We start from the raw sequence: 21,913 nt of genomic DNA, 5'->3' as shown, positions 1-21,913 counted from the left end.
AATAACATATAAAATAATACTATCTCCAGAAGATGAACTCCCCAGGTCAGTAGGTGCCCAATATGCTACTGAAGATCAGTGAAGAAATAACTCCAGAAAGAATGAAGGGATAGAGCCAAAGCAAAAACAACACCTAGTTGTGATTGGGACTGGTGATAGAAGCAAGATTAGATGCTGTAAAGAGCAACATTGCATAGGAACCTGGAATGTTCCATGAATTCATGTCCATGAATCAGGGCAAATTGGAGGTGGTCAAACAGGAGATGATAAGACTGAACATCGACATTCTAGGAATCAGTGAACTAAGATGGACTGGAATGGGTGAATTTAATCAGATGACCATTATATCTACCACTGTGGGCAGGAATCCCTTAGAAGAAATGAAGTAGCCATCATAGTCAACAAAAAAGTCCAAAACACAGTACTTGGATGCAATCTCAAAAACAACAGAATGATCTCTCTTCGTTTCCAAGGCAAACCATTCAATATCACAGTAACTCAAGGCTATGCCCTGCCAGTAACGCCGAAGAAGCTGAAGTTGAATGGTTCTATGAAGACCTACAAGACCTTCTAGAACTAACACCCAAAAAAGATGTCCTTTTCATTATAGGGGACTGGAATGCAAAAGTAGGAAGTCAAGAAACACCTGGAGTAACAGGCAAATTTGACCTTGGAGTACAGAATGAAGCAGGGCAAAGGCTAATAGAGTTCTGCCAAGAGAACGCACTGGTCATAGCAAACACCCTCTTCCAATAACACAAGAGAAGGCTCTACACATGGACATCACCAGATGGCCGACACCGAAATCAGATTGATTATATTCTTTGCAGCCAAAGATGGAGAAGCTCTATACAGTCAGCAAAAACAAGACCGGGAGCTGACTGTGGATCAGATCATGAACTCCTTATTGCCAAATTCAGACTTCAGTTGAAGAAAGTAGGGAAAACCACTAGACCATTCAGGTATGACCTAAATCAAATCCCTTATGATTATACAGTAGAAGTGAGAAATAGATTTAAAGGACTAGATCTGATAGACAGAATGCCTGATGAACTATGGATGGAGGTTTATGACATTGTACAGAGACAGGAATCAAGACCATCCACAAGAAAAAGAAATGCAAAAAAGCAAAATGGCTGTCTGAGGAGGCCTTACAAATAGCTGTGAAAAGACAGGAAGCAAAAAGCAAAGGAGAAAAGGAAAGATATACCCATTTGAATGCAGAGTTTCAAAGAATAGCAAGGAGAGATAAGAAAGCCTTCCTCAGTGATCAATGCAAAGAAATAGAGGAAAACAATAGAATAGGAAAGACTAGAGATCTTTTCAAGCAAATTAGAGATACCAAGGGAACATTTCATGCAAAGATAGACTTAATAAAGGACAGAAATGGTAGGGACCTAACAGAAGCAGAAGATATTAAGAAGAGGTGGCAAGAATACACAGAAGAACTGTACAAAAAAGTTCTTCAAGACCCAGACAATCACAATGGTGTGATCACTCACCTAGAGCCAGACATCCTGGAATGTGAAGTCAAGTGGGCCTTAGGAAGCATCACTACAAACAGAGCTAGTGGAGGTGATGGAATTCCAGTTGAGGTGTTTCAAATCCTGAAAGATGACGCTGTGAAAGTGCTGCACTCAATATGCCAGCAAGTTTGGAAAACTCAGCAGTGGTCACAGGACTGGAAAAGGTCAGTTTTCATTCCAATCCCAAAGAAAGGCAATGCCAAAGAAGGCTCAAACTACTGCACAATTGCACTCATCTCACACACTAGTAAAGTAATGCTCAAAATTCTTCAAGCCAGGCTTCAGCAATACATGAACCATGAACTTCCAGATGTTCAAGCTAGTTTTAGAAAAGGCAGAGGAACCAGAGATCAAATTGCCAACATCCAATGGATCATCGAAAAAGCAAGAGAGTTCCAGAATAACATCTATTTCTGCTTTATTGACTATGCCAAAGCCTTTGACTGTGTGGATCACAATCAACTGTGGAAAATTCTGAAAGAGATGGGAATACCAGACCACCTGACCTGCCTCTTGTGAAACATGTGTGCAGGTCAGGAAGCAACAGTTAGAACTGGACATGGAAAAACAGACTAGTTCCATATAGGAAAAGGAGTACGTCAAGGCTGTATATTGTCACCCTGCTTATTTAACTTATATGCAGAGTACATCATGAGAAACACTGGGCTGGAGGAAGCACAAGCTGGAATCAAGATTGCCAGGAGAAATATCAATAACCTCAGATACACAGATAACACCACCCTTATGGCAGAAAGTGAAGAAGAACTAAAGAGCCTCTTGATGAAAGTGAAAGAGGAGACTGAAGAAGTTGGCTTAAAGTTCAACATTCAGAAAACTAAGATCATGGCTTCCGGTCCCATCACTTCATGGCAGATAGATGGGGAAACATTGGAAACAGTGGCAGATTTTATTTTTCTGGGTTCCAAAATCACTGCAGATGGTGACTGCAGCCATGAAATTAAAAGACGCTTACTCCTTGGAAGGAAAGTTATGACCAACCTAGACAGCATATTAAAAAGCAGAGACATTACTTTGCCAACAAAGATCCGTCTAGTCAAGCCTATAGTTTTTCCAGTGGTCATGTATGGATGTGAGAGTCGGATTATAAAGAAAGCTGAGTGCCGAAGAATTGATGCTTTTGAACTGTAGTGTTGGAGAAGACTCTTGAGAATCCCTTGGACTGCAAGGAGATCCAACCAGTCCATCCTAAAGGAGATCAGTCCTGGGTGTTCATTGGAAGGACTGATGTTGAAGCTGAAACTCCAATACTTTGGCCATCTGATGCGAAGAGCTGACTCATTGGAAAAGACCCTGATGCTGGAAAAGATTGAGGGCAGGAGGAGAAGGGGACGACAGAGGATGAGATGGCTGGATGGCATCACCGACTCGATGGACATGGGTTTGGGTGGACTCAGGGAGTTGGTGATGGACAGGGAGGCCTGGCGTGCTGCAGTTCATGAGGTCGCAAAGAGTCGGACACGACTGAGCAACTAAACTAAACTGATCTCCGTTTGGGCTTCTCTGGTAGCTCAGCTGGTAAAGAATCTGCCTACAATGCAAGACCCCAGTTCGATTCCTGGGTTGGGAAGATTCCCTGCAGAAAGGATAGGCTACCCACTCCAGTATTCTTGAGCTTCTCTGGTGGTGTAAGTAAGTGTCAAATTATATCTTCTTTGAGTGACATTATCCACTACTTTGAATTGGGTTATTAGGAAAATGTTACTAAAGACAATTTCACAGTTCTACTTAAACTTGGCCCTAGAATTAACCAGTTGCACATATAAAACTGAGATTCAATAGGAAAATGGACCTCCCAGAGAGAGCAGTTGATAAAGAATTTGCCTGCAATGCAGGAGACAAGGGTTCGATCCCTGGATTGGGAAGATCCCCTAGAGGAGGAAATGACAAACCATTCCAGGCTTCTTGCTTGGAAAATTCCATGGACAGAGGAGCCTGGCAGGCTAGTTGTAAAGAGTTGCAAAGAGTTGGACACAAGTGAGCACGAATAAGGAAAATACGTTTCCTTTTTGAGTGTGTTCCTAGATGTGCTTTGTTTCCCTGGCAGCAAAATCCCAATAATGGAGGAGGAGTCCATGACCTGCCGAGGGGTTCCAAATCTTCAGAATCAGGCTTATAATGAGTTCTGCTTTGCATGATGGACTTTTCTGTATCTGGTTGCAAATGAAAGGCAGCAAATATCTTGAAGGGTGGACAGGCCCAAAGCACAGAAGCATAAAGCATGTTCCTCTTCTTTTTTCCATATCATTTTTTTAATAGGCAGGAAAACACTCAGGTTCTTTACCATCAGCACCACCTGAGAAGCCCTTCCATCCCAGGACTTTCTTTGTATTCCCTTTATTCAAGATAAGATTGATTCTACATTTTCCCAGAAAATTAACCAGTGGGGGCAGGGGAAGGCAGGGATTTCTTATCTGTTCTGTTTTGACATTCTCAGCAATCAGTATCATTTTCACAATTCTGAGCCAAGTGCTTAAGAGGGAATGTGTGCATGTGTGTGTGTGTGTGCTCAGTCGCTCAGTTGTCTCCAACTCGGTGAACCCATGACTGTAGCCCTCCAGGCTCCTCTGTCCACAGAATTTTCCAGACAAGAATACTGGAGTGGGTTGCCATTTCCTACTCCAGGGAATCTTACCAACCCAGAGGTCAAAACCGTGTCTCTTGTGTCTCCTGCACTGGCAAGTAAATTCTTTACCATTGAGCCACCTAGGAAGCCCCCCAGAGAGAATGTAGCTAATTTTAAAAACTAGGGTATCTGGAGTCCCTAGTGAACTAGAGTCCGCAACATTCCTGGCTTACTCTAAGCAAGAAACAAAACATATCTTTAAGTTTCTGAGCAAACTAATGTGCATGTGACAAGAGCTGTAATCAATAAGTAAGTAACTTGATAAAGTGGATAAAAATTGACCCAGGAGAGGAGTACAACATTCTATTAAGCAAATTCAGCCCAGACTGCTCTCAATCAGCCATCCAAGCTGCCAAACTCAGAGACCTCAGTCTCTGTAGAAAAAGCTGGATCAATATTTTAAGCCCAAACTCCTTAACTTTGTACTAACAACAAACCAGAAGGAAAAAAAAAGTGATGCCCTCTAAATTTAAAAACAGAAATAAAGGATGGGGAAGCAGAGAAGGGGCAAGAAATATGTAGGTTGTAAGTTACACACAACTCCCGGGGAATAAATCTGTCTCTCCTGAACTAGACAAATGCTTACATCCACCAGCCGGGCCACAAGTGATCTATCATGAATACTGAAACAGGAGAAGGAAATATTCAGGTCACAAATTTATCTGATTGAAAGTCAGGAACTAAGTGAAGCCTGCAAAAGTTTGATTTCTTTTTCATTAATATTGGGGGAGGGAAAGAAAATATTCTAAGATGCCGGGGCACAGAGTCAGGGCAGGCATTGCACGCTGCGATTTTTTTTTTCAGATTGCATGAATACCATCATATAAATATTTTCATTTGTGAGGGAAGTGTGATTCTGTGTAGAAGAGTTCTCATGAATAAGTACACAGCATCCAAAGCAGACCTACATTGAAATTCCAGAAGCATCTCTACCTGAGCACCAGCCCCTTCTTACCTAGCTACAACAGCCAATCAAGAAAGCAATTCTGAAAATTACAGGCTGCTGAGAGTGGGCATCAAAGGGTTGAAATCTGCAGTGCTTTGATTGGATTCTAACTTATGGGGGCCATCAAACATCTACTCATCTAAGGGCCAAAGAGATGAAAAGCGAAAAACAATACCAGGATGAGAGCCAAGATAAATTATGTTAGAGCCATGTCTCCTCCACCCTGACCCCACTGGAAAAGAAATTATCTAATCAAATGGCCTCCCATCACTCTGTTTGTAACTCAGTTTTTTGTGGATTTATGAGCACCTACTATGTGTTAAGCATTGTAGGGGCTATGCTGTCTATGCCTAAGACAGATCTGCACCTCAGGTTGCTCCAAACTGTCCAGCATGTGGGTGAAGGAGAGGCAGTTGGTAACCCTTCTGCAGGTGGGGGGAGGGGGGAGTCAGTCAGCAAGGAGAGGTGGCCGTTCACACCACAGATGTTTGTTAATGTGGCTGAGTGGAAATGACAAAGGTTTACAGTAACAGAAACAAGTGTCCCAAGTCCTCACTTTGAGCAGGGAATGCTGTTGATCTGAGCCTCAGTTTCCCCATCTGTAAAATGGGGAGAGAAATGACTAGCCTGAGCAGTTTCTTGGAAGATTGAATGATGCAACATACAAACTGCTGGGAACACGCCTCAGACCAGGTAGGTGCTGACTGATATCAGCTACCTCCCCTTCTCTTCATGGTCTTTGGCAGGGGTCCCAGGGCAGAGAACAAACATGGACTCTCTCCTCCACACCCTCGTGTCAAAGAAGAGGGCACATGGACACAGCAAGGAAGGTAAACTCCCCTGTCCACTCTGGCACTGTCAGCTCACCTGTTCACTGCTGCAGAGCAGGGGAGAAAAATAATCGCCTGGGAGTGGGGAGAAATTGGATCCAACACTGGGAAAGATGATTGAGGCATTTCAGAAATTGAATAGAGAATATGAGCAGACACTTTGCAAAGCCGTTCCTCCTCCCTTGTTACTGAACTAGGCAGCCTGCTGATTCTCTGAGGAGGACAGGAGGGTTTGTAAAAGGAGCCCCTCACCCACCCAAAGAACTCAGACTCACCAAACAAAGAACTAGCCCAAAGAACTGGGCTAGATACTTGTCTGTGTGCTAAGTCACTTAGTCCTGTTCAGGTCGCTAAACGTGCTCAGTCATGTTCAACTCTTTGGGACCCTATGGACCGTAGCCCACCAGGCTCCTCTGTCCATGGGATTCTCCAGGCAAGAATACTGGAGTGGGTTGTTGTGCCTTCCTCCAGGGGATCTTCCCAATCCAGGGATTGAACCTAGGTCTGTTACGTCTACCTGCCTTGGCAGGTGGGTTCTTTACTAGTAGTGCCACCTGGCAAGCCCCGGGCTAGACACTTGGGTAGATACAAAGGCAGTTAAGACATGCTCCTGGCCTACAAGTAAGGGAGAGGAGACAGAAATGAATGAAAAGTTCTATGTCAATCACAGCCTCTGACTCCACCCAGCCCCCACCCTTCACTCTTTGTACCATAGAATTCCTTCCACCTTTAGCCATGGGAGATGGAACTGAGAGTATTTGAACAAATGAGTTGATTTAAAGGTTTGCCAGGCATAATTGATGTGGCCCCGATATCAGAACAGGCTCTCAGCCCATCTGATACTTGCTCAGAAATGTTAACTGACCAAGGCCCTTTGCAGTGGGAGCTAACGCTGAAAAGTTATAATGCAGATAACAGTGCCATGATGTGAGCTGCATGCAAGCTAAAGTTGGGAGGATGCAAAAAGTATGAGTAAGAAGGCAGGAAAAAAATCAGGCAGTGTAGGTTGTATCTGTCAACCTAACTGTCAAGGTCTTGGCAGGAAAAGGATTCTACATTCAAACTGAGTAATTTGAGAAAGACTGGATAAAGAGATTATGTTCAAAGCTGGGGGCAGGGTTAAGGGAAATTTACAAAGGATGACGCAGTACCTGAGAGCTGGTAACAGCGGGACTCTTGCCACCCTCAGGCCTGACGTCATCAGAACCAGGAGAGGTGAGTTGAGCGGAGAGGCTGTTTAGGTCCAAGGAGGCAGTCAGCCAGCCCCCAGCCTCCTAGAAGGAAAGGAGCTGGAGGAGTGAGTCCTCAGTTCCATCTTCCTCCAGCCCCCGTCTCCCTAGCCCCTCCTCCACTGGCCAAAACAAACCAGAGCCAGTGGATGATCCATTCAAGCAGGGAGGGAAAGAGTCCTCACTGCAAGGGTGCTTTGCCCCAAGGAGATCAACAGTGAATATGCATGGTGTGAAGGCTGGTCCTGACCGGCTGAAGTCATCCACCAACTATGAACTCTGAGTGGAGGCTGGGTCCTTTCTGGACCCTTACTGCTGTATGCTTCCTCACCAAGTAATAATGGGACTTGTTTCAACTGATTGGGCTCCAACCTATTGAGAGGGCTCATTTCTGGTCCTTAATCCCCATTACCACCCTGAAACCTTCTTACTGAGTCTTTTTTAAACCTAGCTTTTCTTCCTCTGGGAACAACGCAGAGGATTAACTCACTGGGGTGTTGTTCATTTAACTGGCAAGTTTTTAAAAACTCCATTTCTATGTTTTAATGATCTTTGTGCCTCCCAGGGCACAGAGCAGAGTTGCTGTCATTTAGTTGCTAAGTTGTGTCCAACTCTTTGCAACCCCAGGGACTGTAGCCTGGCAGGCTCCTCTGTCCATGGGATTTTCCAGGCAAGAATACTGGAGTGGAATACTTGCCGTTTCCTTCTCCAGGGGATCTTCCCAACTCAGGTATCAAACTCAGGTCTCCTGCATTGCAGGTAGATTGTTGTTTGTTTGTTTGTTTTTAATTGCTGAGCCACCAGGGAAGCCCACAAAACAGGGTAGGGAAGCATGAAAAATGGATCTACAGGGGTAAAGAAAGCTCTTCAGAGTGAATGCTGGGGAGAAAGGTCAATAGAGAAAGCAACTAAGGAGCAGACAAGTGGAGAGAAGAAGAGTCCCTGAAATAAATGATGGGACAAAGGGCCAAGTTCACAAACTCTTGTGGTCCCCAAAGCAACCTTGGGGACTCTGGGTCCAGCCTCCAATCCCACCCTCCTTGAGGCTGGCTCTGTGGCTCTGCCTGGATTTCCAGGCAATTGTTCCCTTAGGACCCAGAGATCCATGACCCGTAGGCCACCTGGACTGCTCCTCTCGGATTTCCCATTGAGAAGCTCTCCTTCCCACTTGCGGTCTTCCAGCTCCTCCCAGGGCCACCTCTAAGCTTGAATGTAGGTCATTCAACAGTTAGGATGGACCCTCCTCACTGAAATCAGCAAAGAGTCCCCTCCCCCTTTGCCCTCTGTCTATTCAGTCTCTCCAAAGTTTCGACACAGGTCTGGCCAGGTATTTATGAAGTTCTTTACTGAAGCGTTGGGACAAATTGTCTCAAGGAATGATAACACAAGAGAAGGCCAGGTAAAGTTCCTAGGAACTTAATCCTTCCCCAGCATGATCCCTGCCAAAATGCAGTATGGGCTGATGAGGGGGTGGGGGTTTCTTCTCAGCTCCATCCTGGGAGAAAAATTCAAGAGAGAAGCCTTTGTACCTTTTTAAATGCTGTCCCTTGGTTACTGGGATAGATCATTCTAGAAAGGTCAGGATTACATTGTGCTTTCTCCTGCTAGGGAGAGGGATGTGGAATGAAGAGGGTATAGTCAGCCTCCTCTATTTACACTTATAAGAAGACCCAAAATGTACAGGCGACCCAATGGAAGCTTGGCCCTTACAACCAAAAACCCAAACCCCAACCCCAGGTCCCAAAGAGGGAGAGATCACCACGGGCCAGAGGGGTCCAGCTGAAGACTTGGCTAAATATGCCTCTTAAATCAGCATCAGCATGCAGGCAGCAAACGGAGGTCAGAAACACCATATAGTTGACTCAGGATTGAAGGCAAGGAGGAGTTAATTTAAATAGACACATGCACTATTTAATCTGCAATTGGAAATTCTACAGCCAGAACATGTGGAAAGCAGCTCTGTGAGCAATATTTTACAGAGTTTTCATCAAAGAAACTCTGCTGCCTGCCTCTCTTGGGCTCATCTCCCAGGAGAGAAGAAAGAGCATGTAGGGATGCCCTGTGTGTGTGTGTGTGTGTGTGTGTGTGTGTGTGTGTGTGTGTGTGTGTGTGTGTGTGTGTGTGTGTGTTGGTACAGTGTTGGGGAAGAGTGAGAACCACTCCAGAAAAGAAAAGACAGCCCCAACAGAAGATACATCCAAACCCTGCTGGATAATAAAGAGGAGGGATGGGAAAGGGTGGGCTGAGCCATCTTCTCCCTTAAGGCAAGAATAACCCTGTTAGCAGCAGCATCAACACCTACCCAAGGCCATCTCCACCAAACATGGCCAAGGGTGGGTCTCCCATGTGGACAAAACAGGGAGCCACCCAGAGGCCTAAAGGGGGCCCTGCTGCACCCCTAAGTTCTACCTCTTCCACTGACTTGCCACAATTCCCCAAATTCCCACCAAGAAATTCACCTCTGTCCACAGAGATGACCTTCCTCTGCTCCAACACAAGTATGGCTCCTAAGAGTCTATAACAGTGGTTCTCAAACCTCAGCATGAGTCATCTGAAGGGCTTCCAAAATCAGAAGGCGCTGGCCCACTCCCAGGGCAGATCCAGGGTCTAAGAATTTAGATAGCATCACTTACTTAATGGACATGAGTTTGAGCAAACTCCGGGAGATAGTGAAGGAAAAAGAAGCCTGGCGTGCTGTAGTACACAGGGTCGCAAAGAGTTGGACACAGCTTAGAGACTGAACACACACACACAAGTTTCCAGGAACCACTCTTTGAGAACAGCAGGTCTGCATGGAGAGCCGCTGCTGGCTTTATTGAGCCTGGCATCTGCCACTTGGCAGAGAGCCTCTTAGGAAGGGACAGGATGCATTTGGGAACAGTTGGGGATTTTAACAGTGGAGGCAAGCAAGGTAATCTCAGGCAAAGAGCACTGCCCAGCAGTGGGCAGAGTCTCACTGGAGGACCAGCCTGTGCCAGGGGAATTCTGGGGCCTGGAAAAACTCCATGGGGAATAGGGTGGGAAGTGAGGGGGCCTTCACTCCCTTCCATCAGTAGGACACACTGCTAGCCCCACCACCACCCCCAGGTGGGAAGGCAGCCGTGGTTGCTGTCTGAAGTCTGGGACATGGCAGGTGGAGCATCCCCAAGCAGGGGGTTCCAGGCCCACTGCCTGCTTCCTTTCACGGAGTGTCTTCATGTCCAACTCTGCTGCTCCACACTCAGCCCCTTTTACCCGAACACACTGCACACGAGGGGCCCAGCATGTGACTTCCAGACATCTGTTTTCCCTTTGCATGTTTCTCATTCTGATTCCTCTCTCCCCCCTCCCTGTCTTTCTCTATCACAATGCAGTTTCCCAGAAATAGAATTCCGACAAGCTCCAGGAAAATCCGAGGGGTCCACTTGGTTTAAACAATTGAAAATCTTCCTGCTTGATTCACCCACTTTGAAACAGAGAGCACGTGTTCTTCGGATGGGAGACAAAGGGCCACCCCTTCCCCCAGCCACAGTTCTGAAGGCTTGTTTCAGCACTGCAATTAGAAAGAGCTCTTTGGATTTTAAAAATGGATTTCTAAATAATACATATGGGACTATTTTTTTTAAAAGAGAATAGCTTTCAAATGTCCAGTTAACTACTGCTTTGCCTATTAAAAAATTCCTTTTATCTAGCAAAAGGACTCTTTGGGCCAGGCCAGGAGCAAGGATAGAACCTTAAAAGATGAGGAATTATTGGCTGACCAGTGATGATATTAATCGCTACTTGATACCTATATAAAAAACACAGCATTGCTCTAGGTACTGATGCTAAAATGCACAATGCAAAAATATTGCGACATTGCGGCCTCATAGAACAGCGGAATGCCCTGGAACAGAGATAGGCAACATATACTTGGTTTAGTTAGTGGCCTTTTGGACCCAAGTTGGTTTGGGCAGCTCTTTAAGGAGAACACTACAGCCCAAACTTCCAAGCCCCCTTTCCCAAACCCCCACATTGACTCCCTTGGGAACCAATGGTCAGCTAGCCTCTACTTGCGTTTGCAAGGAATTTCCCTTGGCAGCCCTTTTCCCCATCCACCCAGTCAGTCTTGCTTACAGTAATGGGAGCTAAACTAACTTGCACACACACATCAAACAGAGCGGCTCTCTTTCTCCATCTTCCCAAAGCTGCAGTCATCATGAGACGTGTTCAAATAACAAAATCACTGTTCTGTGTATTTCTTGGCATCTACAGTAACACCTTGTCAGGTTTCCCCAAACCCATAAATACTCTGTCACGAAGGTCCCCCTTTACAGCCCAGTGTGAAGGAACTCAGCCATCTGCTTTCAGGTTTCAACCGTTTTCACTTATCTTCCACTTTGTTTTATGGGATGGGATTAGGCCTGGATTTCCGCAGGTGCCCGGGTTTCGTTCTACCGCCTGTCAGTTTTTCCATCACGGGCCACATGTGTAGGCTGATAAGCAGACCTCAGACACTCATCCTGCCTAACGAATGGTCCTTGTCAATGAACTTTAACCTCCTTGGTGCCGCCCATTATGAAGCACATCTTTCACTCTCTCGGGGATAAGCTAACAAAGGAAAAAACCCTGCTCTGGAACGATGCAGCCAAATGTTGCAATTCAGCAAAGCACACCGGCTATAGAATCCCTCGGTATGAAAGAACACTTCCTCTGTGGATGGTTCTTAGGTTCTGAGCAAACAGAGCAGCTTCACAGGCTTTTGGAGGAACCAAGAGATACTGCAACATACAGCAACTGTATACTGGAGTGAGGATGAGAAGAGTCCAAATCTCTGCCCTGGGTGCTCGGCAGGTGTGCCTGAGGGTGAAGGGAGAGCCCTATAGGTGCTTACAGCAGGGGTCCTCCAAGTGTGGTACCTGGTGCATCAGCACCACCTGGATTTCATAAGATCTCTGGTGTCTGGGAGACACATCAGAGTCACAGGAGCACCAGCTTAGCAGTCAGAGTGGGGTTCCCTGCGAAGCTGGGAGCCTGTGTGGCTCAATGGGGAAGAGTCCGCACTAGTTTGGAAAGTCCTCGATAACAGTCCTGGTTCTGCATCCACTGGCAATCTGACTCGATCATTTCATTTCTGGGGACAGTTACAGAAGAAGATCCCTGGTCTTCCAACTTGACTGCCCACTGGAATCACCTGGAGATTTTTTTACACTACGGATGCCCAGTATCCCCCAACCAGAGATTTAAATTTAATTGGTACGGGGTATAGCCTGAACATCCAGAGTTTTAAAAGTTCCCCAAGGGTCTGTAATATGCAGCTAAGGATGAAAACCCTTACATTTGACCACCTTTAAGGTCTTACTAGCTCTAAAATGCAAGTATTTGGCCAATTCCCTGGCTCTAGATAAGTATTGGAAGTAAAAACAATTTTTAAGCCTAAAGTTATGACACTCCCAAGGACTTCATTTGTTTTATTATATCCCTGATTTAAGGTTTAAAGAATGATAATCATTGAAACCTCTGATTAATTAGGTTCCAGTTGGTGGAACTCTTACACTAACATATTTCTGTTAGTGCATTTCATATTTCATATGGGGAGTTTCACAGCATGGACTCTACTCCTCATCAGAATTTCCACTCTTAAATTTTATTTAAGCAAGTTGATGACTTGCTTTTTTTTTTTTTTTCCTTTGAAGTCAAGTTATAAATGTAGAGTGAGTTCTGTCCTCTAAGACCAGTGTATATGATCTTTTTCAAAACCATGTTCCCTGGAGTTAGAGAGGGAGATATTTAAAAATAAAGAGGGGTTGTTTTCAGTCTCCCTTCTGAACAAATGCACTGCATTTCATCCCTTCCTATGTGGATTTCTTGCTGTTTTATTTGGGAAAAGACACTGTGGTTTTTGGTTTCCATTGACTGACCTATTTAGCTTCCCCACTTTGGATAAGTTTGGCTAGGTGAATCAATTTATATAGTCCCTTCTGAGTTGTCACTCTTAGTGACAAGCAGAAAATTGAAATTTACAAGCCATTAGCTGTTAAAATGATACATGAGATTTTAAGATTTGTTTTTAAAAAAAGAAAGAAAACTGGTCAGATTAGACCAGTTTAAAAAAAAAAAAAAGCTCTCTCTAGAAATACATGATGTATTTTTAATAAAATCAACAGGAGTGAATGCATCTCAGCCTTCTGTGAAACTGTGGCACCAACAGGAATCAGCCACCAGCTCCCAGTTTCTCTCTCAGGCCCTACAGTGTTCGGGAGCTGCTCTCTCCAGACACTGTCTCATCCTTCTCTGTCTGAGGACTGCCTTTCTCTGATTCCCCGCACAAATGACGAAAGATGGTGCTCACCACTTTTGATAACACTCAAGCTCAAGCAAATGGGCCTCAACTAACAGGAGTCTCTCAGTTATAGTTCTGAATGCCCAAGAGAAAGGATGTGAGGGCCCAGCCTAGGTCAGTTGTCCACACCTGTTTCAGTCTGTGGCCCCCGATGGAAAAAGCATTAGGTGCAAACATGGCTACCATTGCACGCCATGCTGGAGAGCAAGAAGTAAAGCTCAGAGAAAGGGGAACGTAAGGGACTGGGCAGAATCTCCCACAAGGAGTTTTTAACCATTGCTCACTTATTTGAATAATAGAGTTTGAGCAGCCAGGTCTCTGAGACCCACAGTTATTCCTCCAAGTTGGGCTTTTGTCAAGGATATCAGGGACATCCCCACCTGGTTCCTCCCATGCCTCGCTGAGCACCCGATGCAAGCAATAGGAGATCCTGTGTTCTACATTGTCTCGAACATGATGCATGACAAAAACTGATAGTTAACCCCGAACTCTCTTTCTTCTTCTCCTGTAAAACTAGAACTTGTAGTTAAGCAGATGGCCAGTTAGAATAAAAGTGCCTTTTCTCAGGCTCTCTTTTATCTAGTTATGGCCTTTGGACTATATTCTAGCCAACAGGGTTTGAGGTTTGAGCAAAACTGCTAAGTGCAACTTATGAGCCAGCCACATAAAGGGAAGGGGTTCTCCCTCTCTTCTTTCTCCATCCTTCATTCTTTTGCTTAGAACATGGACATGGACAAGGTGGCCAGACATCTTGGACTGTGAAGATGTGGGAACAGTCTAAGGTTGGCAGAGCAACAGCACACAAGGTTTCTGGGTTCCATGATAATGTCAGAGAGCAGAGCCACCATATCAACTTGGCTTTCTATGTAAGAAATATAGACAGGTCTGTTTAAACCACCATTATTTTTTACACTTCTGTCTCAGACAGCAGAAACTATGTCCTAATTAATGCTGCTTGTGCAATCATTTAGTTCCAGAACTTTAGCCTAATCATGTAATTTAGAAAGAATCCAGTCCAATCCTTCATTGTACATATGATATATCTGGGACTTGACCTAGGTCTTCTGACTCCTCCCCTCTCACTTCCAGCCTCAGAACTTTCCTATCAAACTGCATTCATTGATCTTCTCCCCTAAGCAGGTAACAGAGATTCAGCTATGAATGATCAAATTTGGTTTTTAAAGACTTTTCCCCACATATAAGATGATGTGTGAGTGAAACAACAGTAATTGCCTCCTTATAAAAGGAACAAAGAATTCTAGTTCTGAGTCTGATTGTAGCTCAGTCGGTAAAGAAACTGCCTGCAATGCAAGACCCAGGGTTTGATTCCTGGGTCGGGAAGATCCCCTGGAGAAGGAAATGGCAACCCACTCCAGTATTCTCGCCTGGAGAATCCCAGAGTCTGGCAGGCTACAGTTCATGGGGTCGCAAGAGTCAGACACAACTTAGCAATTAAACCACCAAGATGATGTGTGAGTGAAACAAAAGTAATCACCTCCTTATAAAAGGAACGAAGAATTCTGGTTCTGAGTCTGCCCACTATTATTCCTCTACAGCCCACCTGTCAGATCCTCACTGTATCTCCAGGTATACCACAAGGTGGGTGCTGTGGTACATGCCAGAAGTCACTGTGTCTCCCCGGGCCTTCCATCCCTCCCTGGAAAAATGAAATTGGACAAATCCATTTGGCTCTGAAATTCTAAAGTTCTGTTAAGGTTGTAGGCTCTCCAGTCTGACCCTGATGAAAGTGTGACTTCTTTTGAAACCATTTCCCACTTTCAAAGGACAAAACTCAGCTTTTTACCAGAAAGGTTTCTAGTGCCCTGGACTCCCTGCTCCCTACTGCCCAGGCCTCAAGAAGGTGTTCCTGGGTACAGAGGAGTGGGATCTGGGGGGCAGAGGGACAAGAGCCAATCACTCACGATCAGCTTTTGTCCTGCTCCCCTGTTCTTTGCCCATTCTCTTCAGTTCGTTATGGTGTGGAAGAGTGTGGAGCCCACTGGGATTTGCTGTGCCCTAATCACATCTTGGAACATGAGACCTTTGAGAGTAAAGGTGAAAAGGAAAAAGCAATGAGAACACTGCTTCTGGTCATGCCTTCTCTTTGCCCTTCTTGGTAGACTTTCTATGAAGAGAACCTGGTTTCAGTTCAGTTCAGTTCAGTTGCTCAGTCATGTCCAACTCTTTGCGACCCCATGGACTGCAGCACATCAGGCTTCCCTGTCCATCTCCAACTCCCAGAGCTTGCTCAAACTCATGTTCATCGAGTCAGTGATGCCATCCAACCAGCTTATCCTCTGTTGTCCCCTTCTCCTCCTGCCTTCAATCTTTCCCAGCATCTAGGTCTTTTCCAATAAGTCAGTTCTTCCCATCAGTGGCCAAAGTATTGAAGCTTCAGCTTCAGCTTCAGCATCAGTCCTTTCAATGAATATTCAGGGCTGATTTCCTTTAGGATGGACTGGTTGGATCTCCTTGCAATCCAAGAGGCTCTCAAGAGTCTTCTCCAACACCACAGTTCAAAAGCATCAATTCTTTGGCACCCAGCTTTCTTTATAGTCCAACTTTCACATCATACATGACTACTGGAAAAACCATAGCTTTGACTAGATGGACCTTTGCTGGCAAAGTAATGTCTCTGCTTTTTAATATGCTGTCTAGGTTGGTCATACCTTTTCTTCCAAGGAGCAAGCATCTTTTAATTTCATGGCTGCAGTCACCATCTGCAGTGATTTTGGAGCCCCCCAAAATTAAGTCTCTCACTGTTTCCATTGTTTCCCCATCTATTTGCCATGAAATGATGGGACCAGATGCCATGATCTCAGTTTTCTGAATGTTGCTTTTTAAGCCAGGTTTTTCACTCTCCTCTTTCAATTTCATCAAGAGGCTCTTTAGTTCTTCTTAACTTTCTGCCATAAGGGTGGTGTCATCTGTGTATCTGAGGTTATTGATATTTCTCCCAGAATTCTTGATTCCAGCTTCGGCTTCATCCAGCCCAGCATTTCATATGATGTATTCTGCATATAAGTTAAATAAGCAGGCTGACAACATACAGCCTTGATGTTCTCCTTTCCCAATTTGGAACCAGTCTGTTGTTCCATGTCCGGTTCTAACTATTGCTTCTTGACCTGCACACAGATTTCTCAGGAAACAGGTCAGATGGTCTGGTATTCCCATCTCTTTCAGAGTTTTCCACAGTTTGTTGTGATCTACATGGTCAAAGGCTTTGGCATAGTCAATAAAGCAGAAGTAGATGTTTTCCTGGAACTCCCTTGCTTTTCAATGATCCATTGGATGTTGGCAGTTTGATCTCTGTTCCTCTGCCTTTTCTAAATCCAGCTTGAACATATGGAAGTTCACAGTTCACGTATTGCTGAAGCCTGGCTTGGAGAATTTTGAGCATTACTTTGCTAGCATGTGAGATGAGTGCAATTGTGCGGTAGTTTGAGCATTCTTTGGCAATGCCTTTCTTTGAGATTGGAATGAAAACTGACCTTTTCCAGTCCTGTGGCCACTGCTGAGTTTTCCAAATTTGCTGGCATATTGAGTTCAGCACTTTCACAGCATCATCTTTTAGAATTTGAAATAGCTCAACTGGAATTCCATCACCTCCACTAGCCTTGTTTGTAGTGATGCTTCCTAAGGCCCACTTGACTTCACATTCCAGGATGTCTGGCTCTGGGTAGGTGATCACACCATCATGGTTATCTGGGTCATGAAGATCTTTTTTGTATAGTTCTTCTGTGTATTGTTGCCACCTCGTCTTAATATCTTCTGCTTCTGTTAGGTCCATACCATTTCTGGTATGATCAATGCAAAAAAAATAGAGGAACACAATAGAATGGGAAAAACTAGAGATCGCTTAAAGAAAATTAGAGATACCAAGGGAACATTTTATGCAAAGATGGGCACAATAAAGGGCAGAATTGGTGTGGACCTAACAGAAGCAGAAGATATTAAGAAGAGGTGGCAGGAATACACAGAAGAACCTGGTTTGGGGACTCCCATTTCACCCATTTCGTGGGGGAAGGAAAGGCATATACAGAATTTCTAAACACAATCTCTACCCCCACCTTAGACTATTGTGTGCTTTTGGGAGGAAAAAACTAAATTCATGGGGAGATGAAATCAGAAAAAAATGGAAAGGACCCAAAAAGTTGTTTACCTCTTCTTACCAACAGGAGTGAAGAAGAAAGGGTAGAGAAGGAAAATCAACCCAGAACTCAACAGTATACATCTAAGCATCTACTCTCTGCCTATAAAACAACTCAGAATTATGCTTTTCAATATTTAACTCTCAGCTACTTCTTTGTTGCTCATATTTTAACTCCTCGCTGTGCTCACTCACTACATGTGAGCACACTTTAACTCCTCATGTCACTCACTACAAAGCAAGATGCAGCCTGCACAACCCACTTGCAGGATGTCGCATGTGATCGGTCACTCAGTCATGTCTGACTCTTTGCAATTCCATGGACTGTAGCCGACCAGGCTCCTCTGTCCATGGGATTTCCCAGGTAAGAATACTGGGTGAGTTGCCATGCCCTTCTCCAGGGGATCTTCCCAAGCCAGGGATTGAACCCACGTCTCCTGTGTCCTACACTGGCAGGTGGATTCTTTACCCCTATGCCACATGGAAAGCCCTGCAGGGGATGGGGGGTGATGCTAAAGCAACAGCAGGCTAGACCAGATGATCACACCTCACCAGGGAGAGTTGATGATGCCTTTAAAGGGGGCTCCTAATCCCTCAAGCAGAATTAAGGAGACCAGAGGAACTGCTCGGTGAAAACAACATCCCACACTCACCCATCCTCCAGAGTTGCCCGGGGTCTCAGTGATCCCCTGTGCACTTCTGGTCTCAGAATTCATCTCCCAGGCCCTAGGGGAGCATGAAGATTTGTCTGCTGGACACCAAAGAGGAACCTGAGAGCCAGAATACTCCGCAAAGTCCAAGCTCAAGGCTCTCCTTGTAATCACAGGTGCCCAGTTCTGCCAAAGGAAAGACAGAGGGGCCTTTCCAAGACAAACATCTCCAAGTTAAGGATGAGGGTCTCCTAGGCAGGCTGACTTATTCTATCTCTCTTGAGAATAGCCCCTAAAAATGAGAGGTGACTGGCTGTGCTCCAAGGGGCTAAGGCTAGGAGGGAAGTGCCTCTTGACACACACTGGGGCAGTTGACGCACACTGTCTCATTTCATCCCAGCAACCACTTGAGAGTGAGTGGTGGTATTGTTCAGTCGCTGTCATATCCAACTCTGCGACCCCATGGACTACAGCCCACCTGGCTCCTCTGTCCATGGAATTCTCCAGGCAAGAATGCTGGAGTGGGTTACCATTCCTTCTCCAGGAGATCTTCCCAGACCAGGAATCAAAATTGCATCTCCTGCACTGGCAGGTGGATTCTTTACCACTGAGCCACCAGTGAAGCCCCACTTGAGAGCAACACATGCCCTTTATCCCCACTTTACAGATGTAGAGAGACTGAATGACTTGACCAAGGTCATGTGATCAGCCAGTGCTGAAGCCAGGATTCTGACCCACCTCTGAGCTCCTCATTAAATCACTAAGACCTGACAGAGCACAGGAAGTCACCAGTGATCCAGCTACTTGGGCTCAAGCTTGAGTATATTAGCTGATCTCTGCTTCCTGAAGGAAGGCCTATGAGAATGTCTCCTAAGAGGCTCTGGACCACTGGGACCACCTCCTTTCCACTCAGGAGTTGCTTTTCTTCCAATACTTCTGCTACACTGTGGTTCGCATTGGGGAAATCCATCATCAGGCTAAAGAATTTTTTTTCTAGATTCCTCTTTTCAAATATGCCCCATTTTAAGGAACACCAGTTTCCAAACTATTGATTATTTCTATCACTGGGCTTCTCTACACATTTCTGAAAAACTTAAATATATGACAGTCTTTTTTTCTTGTCACAGAGAATCTCTCTAAAATGATCCATGGCTCATAGACACTCAGTCTTTCCCTTAAAAATATAAATGCAAGACTTCTTTTGCAAAAGGCAGTTCAAGTTTCAAAAATAGTCTAGGAAGGTTTTTATGTTCACACATTGGCCCAAGACTTTGGTTTAATGAGTCAGCCCAACCCTGCATTTGTGCCAACAAGAAGGGGTCTCTGGGGACTGGTGCAATGCCCACCATCACAACTTCTACTCCAACCCCTGGCCCCTGTTCCACCCATTAATACCAACTGCAAATAACTGTGCATTACCATCTTGCCATGTAAGAAACTTTTCTCAAGAAAAAAAATTACTCTTTACCCACTTGAGATAGTGACTTCAAATTTCAAAGCTAATAGGTTAAAGAAAGCTAAGGAGGCAAAAGCAGTCACTAGACAATGTTAATAAACCTGAATCGAATTACTAATTAGGAATAGACATAGGAAAACAGAACTTTCTTCACTCAAACTGAAACCTATATGTGAGTTACAAGTTGAATGCATGGCCTTCAGCCTTTCAACTGCAAGGCCTAACAATTTTAGGAAAGTGTCCACTGAGGACAAGCAGCTCCCAGGATGTCATTTGCTACAGCCAAATCCTGAGGTCTTCATCAGGGTAACATTTGAAACTGCGTGGATGACATATTAAAATAGCCTCCACTTTCATAAATCCCACCTTGCTAGTATTTGCAAACACTGAATTCTAAAAACCACGTCATAAATAAAAATTTTACAAGCTGCCACCTCTTCCTTAAACTCAGCCGTAGAACATAAAAAAATTATGAAGTTACTTCTCTCCAAAATGTGCACAGTCCCCAGGGCCAAGGGAGCCTTTGCAGAGGAAAGAGGAGGGTGTGTGTTCCCTGGGGGCCCAGACAGCCTTTCCCACCACCCCAGAGGCATCTCCAAATCTTGTATCTCCTGCCACTTCGCCCTTAAAATGAAACTTAGAAGCTGACAGATACCAACAGGTATTCAGACTCAAAGAGAACCAAGGTGTAATAACCATCATCGTGAGCTCCTGGTGCTCAGCCATGATCTTGGAGATATCAATCCTTTTCCAGATGTCCTCCAGTCAGCAGTGACTCAGTGGCTCTGGGGAGGGGATGGGGGTACCTGCTGTGACTAGCTCAGTAAAGATGCTGCAAACTGGATGCCATTTATTCTTTCTTTAAACACTGATTTATGAAGGTTACACTTGATATCAAGGTCTACACAATACTCCATATAGTAGAAGGACTTCTGAGTAGCATGAAGTTCCAAACAGGCTATTGGTGTCGGCCCTTGGAAAACATGTGGTAAGAACAGAGAAGGTGGGGAGAAGCCCAATTTCTCTTTGCCCCCCTTTTTGGGGCTGCTTCCTCCCTTGGGCTTCCCTGATAGCTCAGTTGGTAAAGAATATGCCTGCAATGCAGGAGACTCTGGCTCGATTCCTGGGGCAGGAAGATCTGCTGGAGAAGGGATTGGCTATCCACTCCAGTATTCTTGGGCTTCCCTTGTGGCTCAGCTGGTAAAGAATCCGTCTGCAATGCGGGAGACCTGGGTTTGATCCCTGGGTTGAGAAGATCCCCTGGAGAAGGGAAAGGCTACCCACTCCAGCACTCTGGCCAGGAGAATTCCATGGACTCTATAGTCCATGGGGTCGCAAACAGTTGGACATGACTGAGTGACTTTCACTTTCACTTCCTCCCTCTCCCTTCCTCTCTTCAATGACTCAAACTCTTTATGTGTGTCACCTTCAAATCTGCCTTAAAGAGGGTACTTGATGTCGGGACTTCCCTGGTGGTCCAGTGCCTAGGACTCCACACTCCCAAGGCAAGGGGCCCGAGTTCTATCCCTAGTCAGGAAACTAGACCCCATATGCTGCAACTAAAGATACCGGGTGCCACAACTAAGACCCAGTGTAAATAAATAAATACATATTTTAAAAAAAAGAGAGAGAGAATACCTGAAGTCAATAACTTACACCTCAGTTTAAAGTGTCTGACTGTTGGCCATAATAACGGCTTCCATTCTGTAAGGCCTTACTCTGAGTCAGCCCCACCCACACTGGGCCCATTTCACCCCCACCACAATCTGTAAAGGGTGCAGCTTAGCTAGTAGAGGGTGCAGAGAGCCCTGGGCTTCCTTCATAGAAGTTCTGTTCGGTTGCCACCAGGGGCTCCCCACTTCACTCAGAGTCCAAGCCCAAGCTCTCACCCAGAGGCCCCTGGCCCCATGGCTGACCGCCAACCTCATCTCTGCAGCACCCCAAAACATGGCTGCTTCGGGACCACTGCACCCCTGTCCCCTCCGCACACCGTTTCCCAGGTACCAACAGGGTCACTTTCTCATGTCCTCTAAGGCTTTACACACACGTCACCTTCTGTACAAGACTTTCCCCGATCAACCCTTTTAAAATTGCAACCCTCCCAGCATCCCACCCCACCCCCCAGTGCCCACACACACACACATTCCTCATCTCCCTCCCCTACTTTACTTTTTCTCCATA

Source organism: Giraffa tippelskirchi, chromosome 3, assembly GCF_054371585.1.
Source record: "Giraffa tippelskirchi isolate mGirTip1 chromosome 3, T2T-mGirTip1v1.2.pri, whole genome shotgun sequence".
Taxonomy (NCBI): domain Eukaryota; kingdom Metazoa; phylum Chordata; class Mammalia; order Artiodactyla; family Giraffidae; genus Giraffa; species Giraffa tippelskirchi.
The sequence above is the reverse complement of the archived record's forward strand: the minus strand, read 5'-3'. Positions refer to the sequence as shown.